General features: G+C 39.8%; 1 protein-coding gene across 3 annotated transcripts in view; it reads right to left on the minus strand.

The window, feature by feature from the left end:
- Positions 1-23,780, minus strand: part of sipa1l1 (signal-induced proliferation-associated 1 like 1) — a 101,026-nt gene that overhangs the window by 48,969 nt on the left and 28,277 nt on the right. For 2 of the 3 annotated variants that reach the window (XM_005938272.3, XM_042222723.1), the window contains exon 2: positions 9,162-9,230. The exons of the other annotated variant lie outside the window; for it this stretch is intronic. The gene's annotated coding sequence lies outside the window, so the exon portion shown is untranslated. The remainder of the gene's footprint in view (positions 1-9,161; positions 9,231-23,780) is intronic. 3 annotated transcript variants of the gene reach the window in all.

Consider the following 23,780-nt stretch of genomic DNA (forward strand, 5'->3'; position numbering starts at 1 on the left):
TTAATTCTGTTGTTTTCATTCAAATTCCATTGTTTTGATTTAAATTCTGTTCTGTATATTCTAATTCCATTGTTTTCATTCAAACTCTGTTCTGTACATTCTAATTCTGTTGTTTTCATAGGTGAGAAATGGCAGGCATGAAAATACATATACCAGCAAATATGAATGAAGACCCAAAAATATTCAAATTCACATCAAAATTCTCAATCTCAAAGTAAAAGCTTTAAAAAGCTCGTACTTCTCCAACAGGGACTGGAACTGTTCAAAGTGATCAACAATAGCTTACCAATCAAGATGATTAATTATGGTGCGGCTACAACAACCTGAATCTAGCAACAGTTGCGAGGATTTTTAAGACTTTAACACAGACTGCATTTTTCTCACCCAAAATCTTTGAGTAAACCTCCAAAATGCTTATTTGGTGTTGGAGAAACAACCATTAAATAAAGCAGCAGACTGGGTCTGTTGTGCACCAAATGTGCTATTATATGCCAACTGCAACTAGGATAAAATGCCACTTTACCCATGATCAGGTTTATTAGACTTTACACAAACAACCTAGTGTTGGTGAAAAACAGCATTTTGAAAATTAAGACAGTCAAAGCACATGCAGTGTAAAACTCACAATGGGAGAGCCAACAGCAGTGGTTAATGAAATTTAAATGGAAAATTGCACTGGAAGACAACCAATTAACAGGAAAGAGAGGCTAAACATGATATCTTTGTTGTAATAACTTGACGTCAGTAAGAATTTATTAGCTTGCTGTAACAATAGCGGGAAGCTTTTAGTCTTACTGCATGAAAATCAGAGAGCATGCAACATCCAAGCTACGAGTTACAAAAACTGGTGGAGGAATAGCCTAGAACGACTTCAGATAGGGTTATCATGTTTTCCTTCTTGCGATCTTTTTAAGAGAAATTATATACATTTTCAACAAAGCCTATAGACATAAGCATACACTTTTCCAAAACACCATATAATACCACAAACATCAGCTTCTCCATGGACACAGTCATACTCTTTCTTACAAGCCAGTTTTTCATACACAATCAAAATTTAAGTATAATTTGAATAATAGTATAAGTGCAGAGGACAAAGTCGGACTAATTTAGTCTAAGCTTGTACAAATTACATTTGGCACCCAATATGATCTGTATAATCAAAGCCTTTTGATTCATTTGTTCAGCAAAGTAGAAATGTGTGTTTGTACTCTACATAATAAATTTAATACTACATACCGTTGCTGAATGCTTACAAGTAACCAGTGATGGGAAACCCAAATATTATTCTTTTTTTCTATTCATAAAGCTACTTTCAGCTGTTCCATTATTCACAAGGTTCTGTTATTCACAGCACTTTTTGATTTGGCTGTTTTTATGTCGGATGCCATTCCTGATAAATGAAAGGAATTTGTGTCTCCTCCAGATATTCAACCGTGGATCTTTTGCTTGTTAGGTGAATACCTAACCCACTACACCAAGGAGTAACTAAAGTTTTTACATTTATGTATTCACTTATTATAAAGACAAAATAAAAGAGATTATAACTATGGTAGCACAACTTCTTAATTGTCACTGCACACTTTGAAAAGTTCCTTTTAGATGTAGTTCTCGTTTGTGAGATTTTTAGACTAGTCAAGAATGATCAGTCCTACAAAGTTTAAAAAAAAAAAAAAAAAAAAGGGATTGTACGGATAGCTGCTTCTGCCTTGTAATGAGATGGGGATAATGCAGAGTGCAATGAATATACAGTAAGGAAACCCTACTCCTTCCTGTTGCTTTCAGACCCAGGGCTATGCCAGCTTGTGCTTTTGCCAAGGAAGCAGTCTCATATTCCAACAGGAAACACATCTCAGCCTCTTCCTGCTTACCCAGAGGAAGTGGCAGGTCAGATGGGGAATGGATGAGACATTTATTCTCATGACTAAAGTCCAGAGTGTTAATTTCCAAGAAAAAAAAATATATATAACAACATACAAACTATTGTATTAATAACAAAGTTGATTATGCTACCACATGTCTTCTGCTTTTGATAACATAAGTATTCTTCGATTCCAAATTTCCCCCATTTTAAATAAAATATGTTTAACTGTGTCTTCATTCTTCATCTACTCTGCCCTTTTAGTTTTGCTCTTATTTTAATGGCATTTGAAACAATATACAAAAGCCACCAAACCCAGGTATGCTACAAAAATTCAAGCTTTAACAGTATAAAAAAAATAATTTTGTAACCTAAATAAGTATGCATAACTACATTTTTGCTTCTAGAAAGTACCACCTGATCATGTGTAGTCAGCCCAAACAAACAATCCACCTATGTCAATAAATGAACTTAAATACGCTCACCGGCCACTTGTTAGGTACGCGTGTTCAACTGCTCATTAAAACAAGTAATGAGCCGGTTGCATGGCAGAAATCCATGGCAATTCTCTGGGTGAAAATGCCTCATTAATGACAGAGAACACAGGAGCCTTCGAGCTCATAGGACGGCAGCAGGAGCTCAAATAACCAGTCGTTGCAACAAAAGTACGCAGAAGAGCATCTCCAAACACACAACACACTGAACCTTGAAGCAGATGGTTTAGAGCAGCAGATTGACGCTGGCTGCCCAGCTGCCAGACAAAAACATCAAACTGATGTTATAATTCACTTAGGCTCACTAAAATTGGACCAAAGAATAAAAAATTTAAACAAAAATAGGAAAAATGTCTCTCTATCTCAATTTCTGCTGCAGCATTTAGATTTTAGGGCTCAGACTCCAGTGTATATACACACACAAAAAAAAAAAAAAAAAGCATGGCTCACTCCTTCCTTGTACAATGGCTGACACTGGTGGCAGTGCTGTAATTATATGAGGAATATCTCCTTGGCACATTTAGGTTCCCTTAATGCAAACCTAGCACTGTTTAAACACCAGAGTCTAGTATTGATGGTGACCACGTCCATAGGTCATCAAGGGATGCTTCCAGCGGGATAACACAGCATGTCACAAAGCTCATAACAGATAACCATTTCACAACTATGGGAAATTCTGAATCACCAGTTAACCTACACCCGTTAACTGGATGTCCTTTGATTGTGGGAGGAAACCGGATTAAACCGAGATAACCCAGGACCTTCTTGCTGTGAGGCAACAGTGTTAACCACCATCCCACTGCTTCCCAGTCAGACACAGGAAGCTTACAAAGCTCAGATCATTTCTAATTGGTTACTTGAACACAACAATGAATTCACTGTACTCAAGTGGTCACAGTCACCAGCTCTCAATCCAATAGAGCAGTGGTCCCCAACCTTTTTTGTGCCATGGACCGGTTTAATGTCAGACAATATTTTCACGGGCCGCCCTTTAAGGTGTCGCAGATAAACAACATAAAGTGATACAACTAAGAAAGAAACTGTGGCATTTTGTAAATATAATAATAAATGTGAATTCCTGAAATGCGCCAACAACACTAAGAGTGACATCCTCCTTTCTGCCCCTTAATGCGCTCTGGTCGCTATGGTAACACATAAATATTTCTTTCAAAATAAAATAAAATACATTACTACAACATGGGAAAAGCCCAGGGAAACTGAGTAAATGATAAAAACCTTGAAAGCTATAAATTTCACAACCGAGGTTCAACTCTCGCGGCCTGATACTTCATGGACCAGTACCAGTCTGTGGCCTGGGGGTTGGAGACTGCTGCAATAGAGCACCTTTGGGATGTGCTGTACACACAGGTATCACCTTAATGATGCAATTCTCCCACTGCATTGAAAAAAAGATGGAGATCTGGTGAATGTGGAAGTCACTTAATGTAAGTGAACTCACTGTCATGTTCCAGAAACCAGCCTGAGCTTACTTGAGATTTGTGACCAGGCATGGTGTCCTGCTGTAGCAGCCATTAGAAGATGTTACGCACACGTACACTCTCCAACAAAACTCAGAGGGGCTATGGTGTTTAAATGGTTCAAACTGTGCCAAAAAATATCCACTGCATCATTACACCACCACCCGCAGTCCAAATTGCTGAGATTCGATAGATCTGTGCTTTTATGTTGTTTACATCAAGTCTTATGGGCTACTTCTATTCTTTCATTGTACTTTTCTTCACTTATGAGCAGTTTGCAAAGACACGTACATTAGCACAAACATAGCTCCTTTCCCTTCTTTTAATGAGACATAACAGCCATTATTCTGATGCATTTTCAGTTGAGTCTTTACATGAAAACTCTTAAAACATTAAAGCACTCTTTGCAAACAGCCATTAAATGACCAAAATATAAGTCCATGTTATCACAGACATATCATTATACGCAAGTTACTGGAGGCCCTTTAAATTCTATTTCACCAACACAAAACATGCTTTTACCATAAGAAAAATGGCTAAACGCACACTCAGTTAAACTGTAATTCACCACAAAGCTTGGCCAACATACCGGTCGTGTCCTTGTAATTAGCCACAACCGCTCTGTCAGTGGCTGCCATGTTACTTTTTATGCAAGTTACTGAACTTCACCTTTTAACCTTTTCTACATCTCTTCATCTGCAGCTTGGACCACTGATTCTGCCTGAAAGTTCCTATAGGCTACTTATGTACAGCCATTCATTACTTCCTTCAGCTTATGGCTAGCCATCTGTGCTACTTCTATTCAGTTGCTGCTTTAATTACTAATATTACACAGTAATTATATGGGGCGATCGTAGCTCAAGAGTTGGCAGTTCGTCTTGTAATCGGAAGGTTGCCAGTTCGAGCCCTGGCTCGGACAGTCTCGGTCGTTGTGTCCTTGGGCAAGACACTTCACCCGTTGCCTACTGGTGGTGGTCAGAGGGCCCGGCGGCGCCAGTGTCCGGCAGCCTCGCCTCTGTCAATGCGCCCCAGGGCGGCAGTGGCTACAATGTAGCTTGCAGTCACACCAGTGTGTGAATGGGTGGATGACTGAACGTGTAAAGCACTTTGGGGTCTTTGGGGACTTAGTAAAAGTGCTATACAAATACAGGCGTTTACATATTTACCGTGTGTGTGTGTGTGTGTGTGTGTGTCGTGTGTGTGTGTGTGTGTGTGTGTGTGTGTTGTAAACACTTTCATGACAAGGACTCCAAACAGTCACAATCGTGAACATTGGGAGCTATCGCTGAATGATGCTAGTTCAAAGGCAGCTGATCAGTACAAATTAGGGATCTACCAATCAGCTGTTGGTGCAATCCTTACTCAAAATACCTCAGTGAGGAATAAAAAGGATTAATTTAGCAATGGTATTGATCTGTACTTGGTATCAGCAGAAACCATTCTTTCCTATTCTGACATTTGGCTTAAACCTCAGCAGATCCTCTTGGCAGTGTCTATACACCTAAAGTTTCTGCCATGTGATTAGATAGTTCCTTTAACAAGCAGCTGAACCAGTGTAACTAATAACGTGACCAGAGAGTGTTCACTTTTAAAAGCTGCCTCTTTCTGTCAGTGCCACAGTCATTAACGTAAGGTAGCAAAGGTGGTGGTGGACTGTGTAACAACTGATTCCCCAGGATTCAGCTATTTGCTATAATTGACACTGGACAGCAATGTCCCATGGTTACTCTGAAACCATTGTCAAAACCTACACACTTCTAAGATGCCCTGTGGCAGTAAAGAATAAATTGCAGCATTTGTACTGGGGCTGCTGCTGACAGGTAGGCAGAGGTTTTTGCCCAATTATAGGAGAAAGGGGATGAAGCAGGATAAGGCGGGCCACTAGAATAGACCTAATGAGGACGTGGTATGATTGCTGTGGGACTCATTCGTACCCACAGCAGGCGTATTCGATTGGTACAGAATGGCCAGAATGAAGTGGCAGAGAGAGCGACAGAGATAGATATGGAGAGATAATAGAAGTGAGAAGGACTGATTCCTCACTCAATGTGAGAGTATGTGGGAGGAGATGAGATGCTGAGACTGAAAGTGGGAAAGAAATGGATGCTGAAAGTAAGTGAGTAAGTCAGTCCATCAAGTCAACTATGCTTTCACTCTCTCTTCTTTCCATCCATCCATGGCTGCCTCCATCCTCCAATCATACATACAAACACTGCAAGCACAGGCGGTGCTGCTACAACCATCCAGAAAGATGTATGCCATCAAATCAGTTCAACTTCATGCAAAGATGTTCAAGGTTGTAAAACAACCACTGACATGTGTCAACACTATGGGGCATTTGCCTGCAGCGGAACAAAACCTGGAAAACCTGGGCAAACAGGAAGTGAAGGAAGTGCATTTTCAAAAAGAGTTGATATCCATTCAGGCGAGAAGTGTTTAAATAGATTCTGCAAACTTAGCAAACCACTGTATAGGAGTGACTATAGATGTAGCTACTATAGTAGACATGGATGCTTGGCCATGTAGGGCTAATACATCAATTCTGTTTAGTTACAATGAAAATTTGAGTGAAGTGCAGACTTTCACAAATTGTAGCTCAAGGGTTTTTTTGTTTTTTTTTTTAAATTTGCCTTGACTGTTTAAGAGCTCTTAGCGCAGAGGTTCATCTGAGGAAAAACTACAAAAATGTTTATTTGTCTGACAAATTATAAATCTGGAGCCATTATTAGTTAACAAGGTTAATATTGATGTTGAACCTTTGGACATTTTATGAGTTTGTCCTTAAAAGCATTTAGGCTACTGCAAAAAGTAAAACTCCCCTCCCTCTTTAGGGACATATTACTATTTATGGCAATTAGCTTCAGTTACTGTGACTCATTGCCATCTAAACAGACAGTCACTGCATGGTACTGATTTCCTCTTATCACTAGACACACTCAACTGCAACTTCTTCAACTGACTTCTTCAGCCTAAACTGACTAAGCAGAAAATAGATGTACATTCTTCGGCACCAACCACCTTCATTATATACTTCCTGTAACCACTGATGAGATTTGTGCAATAAAGAGGAAAATTTCTGGACTATTCTTCATACAAAACCTTTTGTATTGATAACCCCTCTTCAAGTCGGCATCTTGCTTGGCTGGGATATCAATCAGACCACAGGACTCAAGTTGTCCATTCCACGCCATTCTTCTCTTAACCATTTAGTTGTTTATTTATGTACTATGGACGTTTTTCCTTATTGCTTTATGAAATGTCTCCTAATCATTCCCCAGGATTTATTGATAACTTTTCACCTTTTGAAATTCTTTTTGATAACTTTATGTCCAGGCCCAGACAGTGATGCTGCCTCCACCGTACTTTGAATTAGTGCGTTTTCTCCCTCCAAAATGCAGATTTATGTATGTGTGTTTAACTCATTACTGCACAGAGGAGATTTTCTCTTTGTTTATTTTTTTACTATAAACATGCCACAAGGCATTTTTTGGAGTGTGGTGGTTTCCTTTATGGGGGTGTTTCATTAACACCATTCTTATTCAGTGTTTTTCTTATAGTGAGGATGTGAGCAAAGATTATAGCAAGTTGTATAGATTTCTGCAGGTGTTTTGCTGTTACTCATGGGTTCTTTTTCACCTCTTTCAATATTGCACATTGTGCTTTTGGTGTGATCATTGTAAGACGCCTACTCCCAGAAAGAGCAGCAACAGTCCAAAGTTTCCTCCATTTGAATATAATTGATCTTGTGGAATGATAAACATCCAAGGGTTTTGTATGCTTTTCGAGTAAAATGCTTCTTCTAAAAGGTCCTGTAAAGGTTGTTTTGATCGGGGCATGGTTCACAGCAATCACTCATTCTTGAGGAAACCAGACCTTGTTAGTAATCAGACTTTGTATAACTTACTTATCGTGAGGGGCTCCCTCTACAATTCACACTTCTGAACCTCTCAATTGAAACACCCACTCCTAGGAGGTTTTGGTGAAGCTGTTAGCACAGAGGTTCACTTTGATTTTCCTGAACTTTAAATGATAACTGTGTGTTCACTAAACCTCAAGATCGTGTTTGCATGTTATTAGTTTTTCCAGATTGTGTTAGTCTATAATTAAGACGGAAATTAAGCTCAGACCACATTTTAGAAGAAGTCAAAGAAATTATAATCATAGTGTAAGCCTGAAAACGCCATTTGCAATTTAGTGGTTTATTATTAGGAGTCCTATACACTCAGCTTTTCTTTATATTTGTTCTGCAAGAGAACACTCATGCAAATCTATCTTATGAGAATTTTCCCAAATATTTCATGCAAATTTGTATTCGCTTCTTTTTTAAGGCTCGTGGACTTCCAGGATTCTAAATTACAAGATAAACAGACTTCACCAACCACCTGTGTTACTTTTGAGTCCAAATAGATTTTCATTAAAATTCTTACGCACATCTTTTTTTTTTTCCGATTTCTGTTTTATCTCTCTCTATCCCATTATATTAATTTCCTTCGCTCTTTATTATAATTTCCATTTCTCTTCCCTGGTGTTTTTCCTTTCACCACATCTCATTCTTTTCTCCCCCTCATTCTTGTGTGACTGTAGTAGTGTCTGTGTGTCTGTGTGTGTGTGGGAGTAGAGGAGAGCAGCTATGCTGGCTGGGGGAGGAGGTGAGAGAGAAAGAAAAAGCGAGAGAGGGATAGAAATACACAGAGAGGGAAGCAAAGCATTTACTGGAACAAAACATGCTGTTTCAAACTCATAGATAAGGGCCGCCTACTCGCTAGTTCTTATTTCAGAGCAGTTTACGCCTTATTTTTACAATCTATTCTATTTATTTATTTATTATGCTTTTTTTTTTTAGTAATATTATGAATACCTTAGACAACCAAGATATTATTTTCTGGCATTTTTTACTCAACTGAATTACTTTAGAGTTGCTAGACCTACCATCTGTCCAGTGTCCATAAAGTTTAACTCCATATTTCAAGTAGGTGGCAGGAGGAAGACTACATCTGAAAGCCAATTAGAAGTGAAGGGCACACGGAAGAGTTTGATTGTTTTTAAGGATGCTAGTTTTTATATTATTACAATTGTAATACATATAAACACTCTGGTACTTTGACAGCCTGTTGCTAGAATCTTTATGGTAGCCACATATCTAATAAAACCAGCTCTTCTTATAAGAAGATCAAGCACAGAAACATTTACTTTGAGAAGTTCTGAGTTATTTTTGGTGATAAACAGCAACACAAAAGAGCATTAACACTGATACCATCTGCATCAACATCTATGACGAATGTAACACAACAGACCCTGAAAATCCAGCTGAGCAAGTTGGATACTCACTGTTGATCCCGGTATCTCGTCAACACCAGTGAAGTGCAGATGACACAGCCTGAAAGCTGTACAGGTAACCTAAAGTAGAGGATAATAATTTGCGCATGAGGAATAGCGTACACATTGAGGTCAAATAAAAATAACAGAAATGCAACACCTGTAGAGAAAAGAGTGCTTCTATGAAAGACAAGCTTAATGAGAGACCAATCAGGAAAATATTACAAATTTTTGACCCAAGTAGTAAATACCCATCTATGAATTTTGCATATTTAGACACCATTATCTACAATAATAACATACAATTGCAATATATCTAAATATTAACATGAGTATTTGATTTTACAGGACTTACAGTGCCTCTTAGATTCACCACAATTGAACCTGTTAAGTCACTGAAAAGCCAGAATTTAAGTTTGTTTTTTACCTCGCACCCTACAGACTAGCTTTTACTTGAAAACCAAACCGCATTACTGATTAACCAATTAATAAATAAAGCAACAAATTAAAAATAATTAAATAAAAAGGTATAGTCCTTTTCAGTGACACACACACACAAAAAAATTGCTTAGCTCATTATATTCAGCTAAAAGCCTCTGGGAGAGAAAAAAAATGAAAGCGCTAATTTAATGGAGTATCTCAAAATGCTTGTGGTAATTCCAGTTCAAGGACCATCACACACAAACTAACAAGACTGCAAAAATCATCAGGCCTGTAATGAAGGGCAAATCTTAATTGACACACAGTCTAATGAATGACATCCATTAGGATAGTTACAAAAATAATATGTAAGGTTTTGTGGCTTACTGAAATTCCAAAACAGGCTTCAAACAAAGATGCAAATTGTACAGTTGGGGATAAGGGCTCACAAGAGTACAGCGTCCACTGTAATCACAGGTCAAACCAGTCATCTAGGAGTTGCTTTTAAACACACACATCCCAGCATGCACGCATTTCATTTCCTCCCTATGGAGGCTGGTTGGATTTCCTGGAGAACCGATGCAGTTGCATCCGCCAACTCTGCACACTGCAGAAACGCTTGTTATAACTTCCATCTGTGTGGTCGTGGGAATTCATTTGATTTGATGTTAGTTGTGATGAGCGCTGATGAATACCAACTTTAACCATCTGTTTCCCAGCTTAAATAAACAATTAGGTCAGACCTAAACTCATGGCACCAGGGTTTGAGAAGCTGACAAACTTGGTTAATTGATAAGTGAAGGATCCCAGAAATGCACTGTCCCAAAAATTTACACTGCACTAATGAATAAAGGGATTCTTTATTTTTATTTTCTTCCCTCAGCTACAGTTAACCCAATTTACCTCACACTTGATATATAGCTGGGGTTGATGTCAGGCCTTCAGGGAGTAAATTGTGGCAAGTCTCACAACCTCACACCAAGTTTATCAATTGTTATCATCCAAAAAAGGAACTGTCAGCAGTATCAGCCATCTCTTGCTTATTTCTATTAAACATACATTAAATTACTTTAAGTTAACTCTGTATTTTTCACCTGATTGTCTGGCCTCCACCTGCAGTGGCTCCTTGTCCTACAGTTTGAAGGCCACTGCTCTAATTGTAGGAAACGCTCGGCTTAAAGCAGAAAGCTAATGCAAGGCGAGTTTCTGTTTAATTGGCAGTGATCTGACCTGCTGTTTAGGCATTGTGTGTTTACTAGAAACAACATATACATTCATAAAGTTTTTACTTATCCTTCTAGACACCAACTATTAAACGAGCCAATACTATGTGTATATTAGACTTTTACACAGTTGATCAGTAAATTGCTGCTTAAAGGGAAAAAAAAGACCTATCCCTATTTCTCTGCATGGGTCAAACACTAGAAAGGACTACATTTATATCTAATAGATTCATCAGTGTTACATCACTATATTGTGTAACTGTGCCACAGAAGTCAATCTGTGTGCTATCTTTAGTCACTATCAGCTGTTCCGCTTTTTTAATCACAGCAGTGGTTATGTTAAAGGAAGCATGCAATCCGCCCATTGCGAGCAGGCACGTGCTGACTGACATTGTAGTAACAGAACAGACTAAATTCCAAGAACTTTACAGAACAGGATCTACTGGCTACCCTCAACTGCCACCATATTTTCAATCTTGTGGAAGAGCTAGGTAGCAATTCAGCAGTTTAACCATTTTCCACAGGTTGCACTCTTTTAATCACTTACTGTCATTTACTAAGCCTAAACAGTAGTGCTAGTAGTACAGAAAGATGAACAGGGTTCAAAATCCAACACGTAATAATACGTATCCTTCGTGGCACTGCCTGTTTCCCCTTATGGTTAATTTTTGAGAACACTTGAAACCCATCAACCCATAAACATACAGGAGGCGGCAGGAAGAAAACCACATCAATTCACTTTCCTGTTCCCCATGTTTTAAAAAGAAGAAAAAAAAAAAAAACTTAATTGTTCTACTCAGATCCTCATCTCCAAACCTGGTTACAGTCTCCAAACTCTCTTCCATCCTCTGATGCAAAATAGTTTGGAGCAGCAGTCATCTTTATTGCCATCTCACTATACCCCAGGCTATTAGTACAGACTGCTGACCTGGACCTTGGACCTCTCCATAGTCTGTTTCTGCAGGCTGGCATTCAGCCTAATGAGGCTTGCTAATGGTCCCCTCATGTCAGTCTGAGGAAAGCCTTCTACTCTATGCAAACTGGAACACATGTCCACACACTCACTCCTTCCAGCACTTTCCACAGTTGCCTAGTTGATAATAAAAAAACAAAGATGACCAATGTATGACTCAACTAAACGCCAAACCGCTGCCCATCATCGGTCATACTGTATCACACAAACTCTACTTATCTGTCCTTGCTTTATGACCTTTCTTTAGCCCCACTGCACAACTCCTTTTAGGACTATCTGCACCTGGTCAATGCGATGTGGGGAATTTCAAACTCGGGAAGCACAGAAAGGAAAAGAAAATGCTTCCCATAACTTATCCATTATCAAAACAGCTGCTTTTTGTGCCGATTTTCAGTCTGGGAAAAATTACACAGGACTCTGAGTAATGCTTAGAAAATGAATGGCAGGTTACACATTTCCACATTTAAAACATTCAGGGGAAATGAGATGTACAGCAACTAGACAACATTTTGCTGTGCCTGCCACTAAGTCCGATTGGCTTCACAAGGCCACACTTTCAGAGAAACTTGTCCATTAGCCACGCTCTGTTAACACTTGCTAGTTAATGATTATGAGCCCCGCTGAAACACATTTTAAAACATGTGGTCATTAACTATGGACACGCATGACACATGCGAGTTAAATAAAACATCAAAGAGTCCAGCATTGATAAGTTTGTCCCAGAGCTGCTAAGAAAATTCAAAATATCATCTTTTACTCTTTGGAATGATGAGAGCTCCAAAAGCACCTGTAAAATCCGTTAAGTTTATGTAGGCAAGTACAGTGAGCCGTAGCTAAGACCAATGCTTTGACAGACTGAAGACTGTCACGGCAGATAAAAGATTCTCTAAAAGCAGCTGAGTGCTGTGAGAGTGACAAGTTAGGTAGGAGAAATCAGAAGTGCTTTTTAAAAAAAAAAAAAAAAAAAAAAGCAGCCAGACAGACTGCAGAAATGTCTGGGAGACATGAGTTTTAGAGAGCAGTAAAAAGAGGTGATTTGAAGCTAAAAACAAGATTAAAAGGAAAGGTCCGGACTGGCAGACCAGTTCAAGGTCATGTCTTAAGCGAAAGCCACAAGCTACGCAAGATGCTTTGACCCCCTGGTTCTAAGCAGTAGGCAAATAAAAATGTCAGTTTTTAGATGTAGCTGCAACTATTAAATACATTTCCACCCATCAGCTTTACATCAGCCTGGGTCTTAAAGATTATGCCTGCCTAGTTAAGTAAAGTATCAACGTCGAATTCAATCTGCAAAACATCTGAATTAAACTTTCAACAGCCAACTCTAGATTTCTGTAAGATAACGTATTCTTATTTTACCATAGAGGGAATCTGTTAGCTTTGGCTAGAAAACACAATCCAACATGACAACAAAAAAGCCCGTGATTAAGTGGAATGTGTCCTTTGGCTAGATTTTTTTTTTTTCTTTAGGAGGCACCTTCATAATACAAATCATACTTTGGGACATTGGATTCAGACAGACCCTAAGCTCAAGTTGCAGGTCGTAAAACAGACAGCGTCCAGATGTCTGGCAGAGGGTATGCAGCAGAGGATTTAGGTAGTTCCCTTCCAAGTCAGCTACTGGTGGTCATAGCTGACAACCAAATGCTTGCCAAGTAGTTCAGTGCAGTAATTCTTGTGTGTATTTGGCACACATTTATTGTTTCATTAACCAACTATAAATTCTTTCTATAAATCCATGTTTAAATTTAACTAGATATGATGAGATTTTTGTGAAACGCTCTTTTCATTCTGAATTTTACCACAACGCTTGCAGCCAGGGTGACCTGCGGCTTATTATAACATCATGACAGAAGCTTCTTCAAAAGATTGTCGAGGACTGAGAAGAAACAACAAATGGCAGGTAAGATGAGAGTCCGGAAACATCACAGTGATACTGTTGTGGTGTAAATCATGAATGCTTAAAGCCTGAGCCTGTTGCAGTACAGACAAGATGGGGAAATAATGAACCTGACAGCTGGCTTTTTGCAGTCTTTTGCAACGAATTCAATTGATACAAATTAGGCTTTACCAAAATATGCTCACCAAAAAAAAACAAAAAAAAAAAAAACGATGCCACATCCCGTTACTTACACCTATTAAGATACAAATTCAAGTGTTGCGACATGTGCCGTTAGATTATCGTTTCCTGTCTACTTGAGAAAAAGCATTGAACTCTGAAGAATAATTAGCACCTTGTAAGTACTTCTTATGTAACCCCCTCTACCTTTGCCTAGTCTCTGATCATCAGCAGGCAATGCTTCACAAATGCCAAGACTGAAAAGAAAAACTGCACCACGCTGATGTAAAAAGTCAACACCTTTTTTTTTTTTTTAATGACCCATAAAAATACCACACTCTCACTCCACGTTATAAATGCCCCACATTAGGGAAGTGAGTCAATAAAGTTTGAGGTAGGTCATGTTGCATAGAGGGAGGGGAAAAGCATACTGTGCAAAGCCCCATGAAGGTGTCTGGGTATGGGACTCACAGCACTTGCAAAAACTCAGTGCATCAAATTCTCTGTGGATTTCCTTCCAAAGCCACTTCTTAGCCAGTGCAAGCCAGCAGAAGCAGCTTTGTTCCTTTGCCACCTATCCTCACTTTCTACCCATTGTAAACCTGTCTTCAATGCTTTGGCTATAGCTCTCTATCAAGTCTCAACTGCTTGCTCTTCACATTCCTCCATCACGGGGACATAAGCCTCAGTTTCTCTCTCCCACACTATTCAGCTCCTTGGAAAATGGGGATACAGGCTGGCAGAGTCACTGTATCAAATCTATTTGTCGGTTAAACCTGCAGCTGGATTAGGCCTGCTTTTAGCCGCTGCTACTATTCAGCAAACGTTTCGTGTGTGCTAGCTCGCGCTGCCGTCCAGTCAGGTTTTGATGGGCCAAAGCTATTCATGAAACTCCTGACTTGCCAGGAGGAGTTCAACCACCGGCCACTAAAGCCTCTGACTTACTGTCATCATGGTAATAGTCTTCACAAGTGTGTTCTCATAACCACTGACATGTGAGTATGTCATTTTCCAAAAGTCTACATACCAAGAGTCTTTGTAGAAAATTAATGGTAATCATAACTGTTCTATCCACGACACCGTTAAGCGGTCATGGCAGTGATGTGGCTGGTTTTTTAGCCAAGTATCACAACAATAAAAGAACAAGAAAGAAAAAGAAAACAAGAAAAAGAAGCAACTGTGTGACTGAAAAAGCCTGGGAATCATCTGCACAGGGTTAGAAAAGCATGACCAAAGTAGCAGATCCTCTGCTATGACTATAAATCACAACAGAGCTGAAGTCTACAAAGCTAAAGAGAAAGGAGTGGAGAGAGGAAGACCAAAAAAAAAAAGGAAGAAGTTTTACAGGGAAATAAAAAACATGCCAAATCAGTACAAAAAGATGGGCTCAAGACCAAATACCAGAGAAAGGGCTTGAGATAGAAATATAAAAAGATAATGTGAAGCAAAAGTAGGCAGTAAAGAAACTTGAGTTCACAAGTTCATCTGGGGAAAAAAAAGGAAACCTTTGCACTCTCTACTCTTCCACCTCATCTCCAGACGACTGTGTCTGCACTTTGCAGTGAGCACAAGAAGGAGAAAAAAATCCATGTGTGTTTGTGTGTCGTTTCTCAAAAACCCAGCAGCACCTGATGCATACTTCGGAAGGAATTAAAGTTGAATCCCTGGGGATAAAGCTGCACCTTAGGTAAATTTAACTGTTCACTTCCTTTGTCTAACCACACTCTGGTAAAGTGTGAGCCTTCACACTTACCTCAACTGTGTGCAGACCTGTGGGGAGCCTGTCGGGACCCAACAGTGTGGTAAAACCTTGATAATGAAAGCTATAAATCACCCTTACCACATCCCCAGCCTCAAAGCTCATAAAACTCCAGCCCACAACAGCTTGACAACAAAAACATGGTACTTTTTTTATTTTATTTTCCTCTCCCTTTACTCGAGTTCACACTATAAACATCAGTAGCGACAGGGGTAGCCATGGCAAAGCAGAGTTGCCAGGAAGACTTCTTGCGCCTTTTATGTCTCCAAGATGATTATAAGTAGAATTAAAAGACATTTTCTTCTGTTTGATAAAACCTAAAATACATTTTACATCACTTTATTCCCTTGCTAATGTAGACTTGCTGATTCATATGTGCGCCTACAATCACAAGTAAAGCAATATACATTTTTTAACAGTCTGTCAGTCACTAGAACCACATGTTTAACTCATTTATGTATACAGTGACAGATGAAGCTGTCAGAGCATTCATTCTGGCAAATTAAACTAATTCTGTCTGCTAATCTAATATTTTATTACATTTAGTCTCATATTGACTGAAAATAAAGTATGATTAAAATTGAGTCCTTGCGTGCATTACTTCACAGACGATGAAGTCAGGAAGTTTGAGTCACTGTTAGTCAGAGATATGCCAATTTACCAGCCGCACAAAGAAAAAGAAAAATGCCGCCATAACATCAAGGTAAACAAAAGACGAGAGAGGGAGAATGAGTACGTGCCAACGCTTTTAAACCTGACATCTAAAGACACAATCCCACTACTTACAGCAATTAGCCCAGCGTTTTGTTCTCTCTCTGCTCTTTGTTGTTCTGACACTCTAAACACAGTACCAGGTAGCATCACTACAGACAAAGCCAAAAACACTGTCTGACAAGTTCTGTGGGAGGATAGCTTAAGTTAACTGATCAAACTAACCAGGGAGAGTGTCTGTCTGTAAATACAGGCACAAACATACCTCCGTGCTGCGACAATAGCAGTTTGATCGATGGTTTAGTTCTGCATGCACACTGCTGTGCAAAAGTCTTATGCCTTGGTAGGAAAATGGGAATGAGTGCAAACGTATATGGAAATGGTTCAGTCAGTGTTTGGCATGAGCACCTTTATTTCTTAGCTAAGCTTTGTTTTTAAGTCTTCAGGAATAATTCTTCTGGCATCTTGAAGGACTTTCAAAGCTCTTCTATGGATGTTGGCTGCATTTTGTTCCATCTCTAATAAGATTGATATGGTTAAGGTCTGTGACCCTAGGGAGGCCAATCAATGGTCAATGAACAGTGGATAGATCCGTAGAATGACCACATGCATAGTGTATTACATTCAGTCTCATATTGACTGAAAATAAAGTATGATTAAAATTGAGTCCTTGCATGCGTTCCTTCACAGACAATGAAGTCAGAAAGTTTGAGTCAATGTTAGTCAGAGATTTGCCAATTTACCATGTCTTTGCCCCCCCATTGCCTGACATGACAGAAACTATTTATCAGCTTATAAATAGCCGCTTCTTTTGTCCTTCATTTTTGCAATGTGTTCTTCCAAGACTTGGTGTGACTTGGAGTGGTGTCATACCAAGTTTTTGGCATATTTCGGAATCATCTTGTTGGTGCAAAATTACCATTTTATACCTCTTAACCTGCTAAAGTTGGCTTTTTTGAAGATGCAACTAAAGCACTGGGGACAAATGATGTGCTTTTGAGATTCCCAGTAACAAAGTGCCTGAAAATAAAATGCAAAATTGGTTTGTTGTTAAGTTTTACGTAGATTATGCTGGTTCGTCCTTTGAAATTAGGTCTTTGTTATGCTTGAATGGTTGATTAAAAGTGTTAAGTGGCTAAATTAAGAGAAAATCCCTGAGAAAATGGTCAAATATGGACTAACGTATAAGCTAAACAAAACAAAAGTGGAAAAGGTTTACCTAATATTTCCAGCAAAGCACAGATTTCGAAATGCAGTTTCCATTTTACACAGAAACGCTACATGTTGTCAAAAACATGCTTGCTTTTAGTCCATGGAGTAACCCAAATATCCATAGTAGGCAGGCTCGTATTGATTTTGCCTAGCCAGCTCAGAGGCAAATGGCGATGAGGCCATCGGTCACAGGGCGATTGACAGCTGCATGTTTAATGGTCGTGAGAAACGATGTGCAGGGGTTTCAAGGGCAATCGCTGTTATAAGAGATGGGAGGAGATGAGGTTAAGGCTCCAGACAGCAAGCCTGTGACACTTTGACAGATGTGAGTTTTATACCTCACAAAGCAACACACACAGAAAAGGTCTTTGAATAAAATGCCTACTGCAAAGCTTTCTGTGCAGTTCCCTCAGCCTCAGAGCTCAAACTAAAGAAACAGTCAGGCTGTCGGTTGACTGGGGCTTAATTGTTTTGTTTTCCCAGATAAAGTTCAGGGGCGAGATTTTCTCAAGGCTTACCTTTCCCTCACACTCCTTTGCATTCATGACAGCCTCTACTGCTCTACTAGTCATTTATCTGACGCTACCTTTTTTCCCCTTTTAAAGATCAAATGTTTTTACCTTATCTTCTAATGCATGGTCCTCAGATCTATCTGCCTAACTCTAACATTGTTTATTTTCCTTCCTACTCTCATCTTTTTGCCATTTTTCTATCCGTTTTCTCTGTTACCACTTTCTTAGTTCCCACAACTGGGTTTCTTTTGGAACTTTTGTGGTCATATTTCCCATTTGAGAGCTGAGACAGCTGGAAGAAACGGTTTGGATATAGTTCTGTCAAAATATCAAATGGGAATGCAGGCCCAATTTGTTGAAAGAAAGAAACAAGAAAAAAAAAGAAAGAAAGAAAGAAAAGTAGACAATTCAAATACAGCATTAGTTCTCCAATCCTCTCTCCAACCAACCCTCACACCGAAGCATTGGGGAGTTTTGCATTTTTAAGAAGTTTTTAGACACAAACTACAGCCGTTTAATAATCTATGTAATATCTAAAACTTGAAGAAAAAAAAAAGTGTTTTAAAATAGCACCAGACTTAATATACTTTATCTACAACAACTCCTCAGCGGTATAAGGTGCCCAATATCTAATGATGCAAGCCCACAAATTCATCTTTAAATTGTTTAATTATATGTGGCATCTTTTGGAGGATTCTTAATGAAATTTTGGTGAACTTTGAGAGCACTAATAGCTCAACAAAGCACCATGAGTGCTGTGGTAAATACATTTTTCCAGCTCGTGAGACAACCAGCCATTGCGACTGATCAACTGTTTTTCCATTTACTCCTACAGTGTGAGAGAGGCACAACAAATCCAGGGGGTTCCTGATCCCTACCACTGTCCGATTAAAGTATTTAAACATGGTTAAGTTCAAGAGAACTCCGCTGAGAGTGACTAAAAGCATTTTACAACTTAACTCCAGAATATGTTGATAAAAACATGTCTGCATACTCTACAAAGTTGGCATTTGACAGCAGTGCATACAGGAGGTAGGACTTACATTTCTACATCCATCACTATATCTCTAAATTCTCCAGAGATCAACGTAAGCTAGTCACACATAGGATCAAGTGAACATTGGGAAAACTGCATGCTAAGTCTTAACATCCAGTCTGAGTAAGTCCAGTGCTATTGGTAATGTCTATTAAGTTCATAGATGCATCGCATGTGTAAAAACAGCTGAACAGTGAAGGAGTTTCAGATAGATGTTACCTTTACACACCTGTCTGCGTGATTCAAACATCTCTCTTATACATAGAGCATTCTGGGAATTGAAAGGCTGGTTTGCTTAAGCTCAAATTCCAGTCGCCACTGATACATAATAAACTACTGCAAGCATTAATTCCCCCAAATACATTTTTATTAGTATGACGGGTACACCAGAGATAGACAGACACTCTTAAAAGCTTTTTCGCTAGACATAAACATGTCTACTACTCATTAAGAGCTGAACTTTACAGGGAGTGCAGAATTATTAGGCAAGTTGTATTTTTGAGGAATAATTTTATTATTGAACAACAACCATGTTCTCAATGAACCCAAAAAACTCATTAATATCAAAGCTGAATGTTTTTGGAAGTAGTTTTTAGTTTGTTTTTAGTTTTAGCTATTTTAGGGGGATATCTGTGTGTGCAGGTGACTATTACTGTGCATAATTATTAGGCAACTTAACAAAAAACAAATATATACCCATTTCAATTATTTATTTTTACCAGTGAAACCAATATAACATCTCCACATTCACAAATATACATTTCTGACATTCAAAAACAAAACAAAAACAAATCAGCGACCAATATAGCCACCTTTCTTTGCAAGGACACTCAAAAGCCTGCCATCCATGGATTCTGTCAGTGTTTTGATCTGTTCACCATCAACATTGCGTGCAGCAGCAACCACAGCCTCCCAGACACTGTTCAGAGAGGTGTACTGTTTTCCCTCCTTGTAAATCTCACATTTGATGATGGACCACAGGTTCTCAATGGGGTTCAGATCAGGTGAACAAGGAGGCCATGTCATTAGTTTTTCTTCTTTTATACCCTTTCTTGCCAGCCACGCTGTGGAGTACTTGGACGCGTGTGATGGAGCATTGTCCTGCATGAAAATCATGTTTTTCTTGAAGGATGCAGACTTCTTCCTGTACCACTGCTTGAAGAAGGTGTCTTCCAGAAACTGGCAGTAGGACTGGGAGTTGAGCTTGACTCCATCCTCAACCCGAAAAGGCCCCACAAGCTCATCTTTGATGATACCAGCCCAAACCAGTACTCCACCTCCACCTTGCTGGCGTCTGAGTCGGACTGGAGCTCTCTGCCCTTTACCAATCCAGCCACGGGCCCATCCATCTGGCCCATCAAGACTCACTCTCATTTCATCAGTCCATAAAACCTTAGAAAAACCAGTCTTGAGATATTTCTTGGCCCAGTCTTGACGTTTCAGCTTGTGTGTCTTGTTCAGTGGTGGTCGTCTTTCAGCCTTTCTTACCTTGGCCATGTCTCTGAGTATTGCACACCTTGTGCTTTTGGGCACTCCAGTGATGTTGCAGCTCTGAAATATGGCCAAACTGGTGGCAAGTGGCATCTTGGCAGCTGCACGCTTGACTTTTCTCAGTTCATGGGCAGTTATTTTGCGCCTTGGTTTTTCCACACGCTTCTTGCGACCCTGTTGACTATTTTGAATGAAACGCTTGATTGTTCGATGATCACGCTTCAGAAGCTTTGCAATTTTGAGACTGCTGCATCCCTCTGCAAGATATCTCACTATTTTTGACTTTTCTGAGCCTGTCAAGTCCTTCTTTTGACCCATTTTGCCAAAGGAAAGGACGTTGCCTAATAATTATGCACACCTGATATAGGGTGTCTCATTACAGAGATGCACATCACCTAATATGCTTAATTGGTAGTAGGCTTTCAAGCCTATAGGGCTTTGGAGCGTGATGTCACGGGGGTGGGCGTGGAAAGGATTTTGGCCCGATCCGCCATTTTGGGGGTCTAAGTAAGGAGCGAAAGCATAGCCATGGTTCGTACTTGCTGTGTGGTCGGCTGCAATGTTCGATCTTACGACCGGCACGGGAATAAGTTTCGATTGTCTTTTTATGCTTTCCCAACCTGGAAGCAACATGAAGGAGCTCATGTATCGGATATTACCAAACGAAGGCGTCTAGCCTGGATAGCAGCCGTGAGACGAGCTGATATCAAGTTCTGTTACATCTCCAGATATCAGTTGGTGTGCTCAAGACATTTTCATTCCGGTAAGTTATAAATATGTTCACATCACACTTTATAGCTGAATAATATCATCGTTGGTGGTCTCGGAAGTTATAGAAATTGCGATCAAACATAGAATGGAGTGACTTGATTGGTTGATGTAAAGACAATAAATGAAATGAGACAGGAAGGACACAAATTGGCGTTAATAATTTACCCGATTATCAATGTGTTAATTTACATGTACTTTACAATTATGGGCATATAATATGATAACGATATTTTAGCAGTGCAATGATAAATGTGTAACATTAATTATGGTGGGGGGTGGAAAATGGCTATTTCACTCGATGCACTCCAGCTGACTTACCTTGGTATGAATGACGACGTACTCAGAGTTTGGCGGCTTGAAAATAGCCAAATCTTGCACCCAGCCATTTGTAAATTGGATGTGCGCCTCCAGTGACTTGTAATTACGAAACTAGTTCGCTGTGTAAGCGCTTACTCCACAAACAAGATACGTGAAGATATCGGGGTAGGACAGTGGCGGTAAGTCGTCTGGGTCTTTACTCCACGGCCGTATTTCATATGGGTCCAGATTTGCGATGCACTCTACTTTTTTTCAAGTACCGCTGCTTCGCCTCTGGACGCAATCAGTCTCTATACCGTCCGTTTTCTTTTGAGCTGCTTTTAAGCATCTTTCTTGTCGTCGTCGTTCCAACACAGTGTGTTTGTTTTGATTCGTAGACCCCGAAAATGGAGCTGCGCTCCCACAATGCATTGCGGCGTGACGTCAACTCCAAAGCCCTATACAGCTTGGAGTAAGACAACATACATGAAGAGGATGATGTGGACAAAATACTCATTTGCCTAAAAATTCTGCACTCCCTGTATAATCTTTTTACTTTGGATATAACACAAAACAAACACAGCCAGTGGATTGGCTTACAGTTCTTTCAGTGGTAAGCAGTAATTCAACAGCTGATGCCTAGGGAGGAGAGATGTTTTGTGTGGATTTCAATCAGTTGTTGTTGAAAACACATTTCTATTAAATGGCGCACACGAGAAAATGCTGGCTGTCTGCATGTCAAGAACTAATACTGTATATGAAAGACTTTAAGCTAAAACACAGACGCCTCTCCCTTTAATTACAGAAGTCTCAGAGGGCGAGATGATGAGCTTTTTAAATACAGCTTGAAGGGTCACATGGGCCTTCCTGGAAGACCCCTGTAGTAAATTATTCAGTCTTTATTCAACACTTATGATACTTAGAAAAGCCAAAAAGAAACACACCAGTCAGCTGGGGACATTAACAGGAACAAGGTCTTCACAAAACTGCCCGCAATCACTGAGTAACACATTGCGAACTTGAGGGTAGAAAATGGTCTGTGCATGAGAACCAACTAGTGGTAAATGGTAAATGGACTGGTTCTTATATAGCACTTTTCTACTCTTCTGAGCACTCAAAGCGCTTTATACAACTTGTGCATTCACCCATTCACACAAGCACATTTTTCCTAGGTGCTTTCTAACTGACATTCACACACATTCATACTCCGATGGATGCATCGGAGAGCAATTTGCAGACTAGGGGAAGCCAGGAATCGAACCACAAACCTTCAGATCAGTAGATTACCTGCTCAATGAGCTACAGCCAGTGTAAACTGTCCTTTTTTTAACAGAACATGATAAAAGCATGCGTCTTTCTTGGTGCATTGCTCCACTGAAGAGTGGCTGTAGGGTTAAGAAGGCACTAGATGCGGAAGGAGGAAAGGGGGAAAAATAAAGCTGCTAATTACCGTTGTTAGAGCCCTGCATTATCATTACACTCCAAGGTTTCTGACAACACAACAACTGTGCTGCCATGGCAACACTGTGCCGAAGGAGATGTTGGTACTGACTACACGCAATCAGTCTGTTCAACATCAATCTGATCATTGACCTGCACCTTAATCCTGAACCCCACTCTGATGAGCGCAGGTGGACACATCAGTCAGCTTGGCTGGCACAACTTCACCCATGGGCGAAACAACACAGCACAGCTGGGTTCGTCTGATATTATGTAACCCAGCGCCACCCCCGCCAGGCCTTGTTCACACCACAAGACCCCTCTCCTCCTACTCCACCTCCCTCTAGTGCACCGTTGGCTATTTGTAGGAATAGGTGCATTGTGAAACAAGAGTGTTCCAGTACAAGCACGGCTCATGGGGGATATTTGAGGAGGAAAATGGTGGCCAAAACAAGCAAAGAAAACGTTTATTTTATGCATTGGTCAATTTTTAGATTTTGGGTTATATTTGGTTCCATTACTTGTGTTATTTCAGACCAGCAGAAAGAAAATGACCAAAACTACACCTGTAAGTGCTTTACAACAACCTGTCTACAGGATGTTTATGCAGAATAAGATACTTGAAGTAGCCGATGTCTCATTTGCATATTTGAACCGAAATACACACACACACACACACACACACACACACACACACACACACACACACACACACACACACACACAC

This window comes from Haplochromis burtoni, unplaced genomic scaffold (assembly GCF_018398535.1).
Source record: "Haplochromis burtoni strain Fernald_Lab_line unplaced genomic scaffold, NCSU_Asbu1 Contig_92, whole genome shotgun sequence".
Lineage (NCBI taxonomy): Eukaryota > Metazoa > Chordata > Actinopteri > Cichliformes > Cichlidae > Haplochromis > Haplochromis burtoni.